The sequence below is a fragment of the Microtus ochrogaster genome, chromosome 21, assembly GCF_000317375.1.
Source record: "Microtus ochrogaster isolate Prairie Vole_2 chromosome 21, MicOch1.0, whole genome shotgun sequence".
Lineage (NCBI taxonomy): Eukaryota > Metazoa > Chordata > Mammalia > Rodentia > Cricetidae > Microtus > Microtus ochrogaster.
This window is the reverse complement of record NC_022022.1, coordinates 17327899-17331185: the sequence shown is the minus strand read 5'-3', so window position 1 is coordinate 17331185 and position 3287 is coordinate 17327899. Positions and strand designations below refer to the sequence as shown.

The 3287-nt window shown below is 35.5% G+C and overlaps 1 non-coding gene across 1 annotated transcript; it reads left to right on the top strand.

Moving 5' to 3' along the window:
* The first annotated feature begins 448 nt into the window (after positions 1-448).
* Positions 449-522, top strand: Trnai-aau. Its single transcript has one exon. It is a non-coding gene; the product is annotated as a tRNA-Ile (tRNA).
* Positions 523-3287: the final 2765 nt, after the last annotated feature.

Sequence of the window (3287 nt, the reverse complement as noted above, 5' to 3'; positions counted from 1 at the left end):
AATAGAGCAGCCTGTATGAAAGCCATGAGAGATACATTCAAAAGTAACATCAGAAAAATAGAATCTTAGTAAGTTTTTAAATATAGGCACGAAGGGGTTACTATCATGTTAACTGAACTGTGAATTCTACTACAAATTTATATGTTTTCAAAACAAATATTCCCAAACTTTTTCTTTCCAATTACAGAGGGCAACACAAATCTGATGTCTGGGTCCAACAAAAACAGAAGAAGAAAATAGCTGAATAATCCTCTTTGTGATCAAACTCACAAAAATTTCAAGTAGGTAGTGAGTTTCGGTGTTGCATAAAATGAAGAAATTAATTTGAATTTTTTTTTTTCAAGACAGGGTTTCTCTGTGGTTTTGGAGCCTGTCCTGGAACTAGCTCTTGTAGACCAGGTTGGTCTCGAACTCATTCAAATCCCGGATGAGCCCTAACTATATAGTTGGCCGGTTAGCTCAGTTGGTTAGAGCGTGGTGCTAATAACACCAAGGTTGAGGGTTCGATTCCCGTACGGGCCACGTGAGGAACATTAATTTGAATTTTTAACAGCTTACTAATCTTGCAGGCAACCAATAACAGAGCTACAGATAAGGTGTTGAGAGTGAGCTCCCTTTAAAGTTGTAAATGTAGCAAATATTTTCATCATTTCCACTGTTACCCAAATTTTCTTAGGTAATATATGCTTAGGTAATATGTTACCCAAATTTTCAACAGAAGTCCTAGCCAGTATTGTAGTGCAAGGAAAAGAAATGGAAGACACAAATATTGGAAAGGAAAGAGTATCTTTATTTACAGTTGATATGGTTGCAGATGAACAAAATCTGAAATCCATAAATAAGTAGAGTTGATCAAGTTTATATACAAGATCAATATGTAGAAACTAATTTCATTATAATGGCAGCAAACAAGTAAGTAATAGTATTTCTATAATACCACAAATTTTGGTGAATTCCTTGACTTGAATTTATCTAAAAGCATCTTTACTTCACTTCCTGCAAACTGTTTTAGAAAAGTGACCCATGGAGTCAGAGTAAGGACTTTGAAAACTGAGAGGTACCTTAAGATTTCTATAAAACTGTCAAGGAAGTAGGGGAAAAATATCAAACCTCGGTATACTAGTATTATTGACTTTTAATTGCCCCTTTCTGTGACAATATCATGCATGTATACAATGCATCCTGTTACCCTCTCCCAATATCTTCTACCTCCCTCCCACCCAATCAACACCTATGTCCATTTACCCCACTCCTTCAAGACCCATACCGTGGTCTCTTTCCAGTGTCCTAGCTTCTATACAGGTTCAGATATATGGGAAAACACCATGGTGGTTGTTTTCTGTGCTTGGATTGCCTTTTTCAATATAAAGTTTCCATTTTCATCCATTGATTTGAAAATTTCATAATTCTATTTTTCTTTGCAGTCAAATAAAATTTCAGAGTCTATATGTACCACATTTTCATTACCCAGTCATTGGCTGATGAACTCCTAAGCTGATTTGTTTTTCTAACTATTGTGAAAAGAGAAGCAATGACTTGCAACAGCAAGGTTATGTTCCTAGGGAAGAAAACTATCAGAGTTCAACGACGAATAAAGCTTCCTCTTTTCAAAAACCTTGCATGCATTTTTTTTGCCATTTAATTTTTTGATAATAGTTACTCTGATGGGAGTGAGATAGAATCTCAAAGCAGTTTTAACTTTCATTTCCTTGACAGATAATGATATTGAACTTTTGAAGCATTTGCTTTTTAGCCATTTTTACTTATAATTTTTTTGGATCAAATGGGTGATGAATATTTATTTTAAATAATTAATCTTAACATACAATCAAAGTCATAGTTGCTCTGAAATGAAAGCAAATTATAGGTTATGAAAGCCTCTCTAATGGTAATTTTTACTTATGTTTTTAAGCCTGGGATGAAGAGGGTCTTTATTTATCTTTTCTGAAGGAGATGAAAATGGTTATATTTTATCTTGTTCCAAGCTTCCTCATTGCATTTCTCAAAATTTTGTTATATATTATCATACTTATTGCCTATCAAATTTATATATTGTAGTTTTATTATTAAGTTTACTGCCATTATCATGTTGTAACCTTGGTGGTCAGGAAATAATCTTGATTTTATGTAATTTTTTACTATTCTGGTCCTGGTTCTTTTCCATTCTCAGGTAGTTTTATTCTAGAGTTTCCAGTAGTTTTCATCAAAAGTCTTCATCTAGAGTTTATGGGAATTCTGGGGGTTTTTTGTTTTGTTGTTATAAGAAATCCAGAAGTATTGGGAGAATATTTTCTGTTTTCATTCTATCTGCCTGGTAGTGTTCTTGGGCTAGTATTACAGCTGCACATTTACCGCAAACTTTCTAGAAATGCCCCCATTTTCTTCTGATTAAACAATACAGCTCAGAAGAAGTTGGAGTCTTCTAAGTTTTTCCTTCTTGACTTTAATGTGTCAACTTCTGCCAAAATAACTGACGACACGCCTTCCTTTTCAGATCTCAGTGACAAGGAAACTTTGTCTCACAATAAATTTTTGGTAAAGGGTTTGTCATTGCAAATCTGTCACTTGTGCTGTAACGTTTTTTAACGTGGTCTTTTGATAAACCCTTTGCATACTCCTTTTATTTTTCCTCGATTACCTCAAAGTTAATTAGTCGACTGGGGGAAATGACTCAGTGGGGAAAGTGCCTGCCAAACAAATGTGAGGGCTTGTGTTCAGATTCCCACAACCCATTTGGATGATGTGGTAGCATGTGTTTGTAATCCTAGTACTCCAATGGGAAGATGGGAAGCAGAGACAGGAGAATTCCTGTGAGTTCACTGGTCAGCTCTCTTGGTACAGGTAGCAGTGGACAAGATACCCTATCTAACAGAAGGAAGAAAGCAAAACCCAAAGCTTCAGGCTGTCTTCTTGATCTCTACATACTTTCCATGCTACAGTACTTTTGTGCATGTGCGCATGCGCAGGCACACACACACTCACACATGCGAGTTAGTATAAAAAGATTTTTGAGCACCATCCTTTATTCCACTAACCGCAAGAAAAACAAAGAGGCAGGAAGTTATTGGTAGTAATTATCAAAACATTTGTTAACACAAACTTGTATGAAAAGCATAATTAAGTGACTTTTTTTTAGGGGACACGAGGAACTTAGAGATAAGCACATAGCCTAGTACCTGCCTTCATTTGTTATGGTTCTTAAATTGCAATTTTGTGATGTGTGTCTGGGTCAAACCTGAAGGTTTGTCAAATGGGCCAATAGTGTTGTTTCTGATGACCTTCCTGTG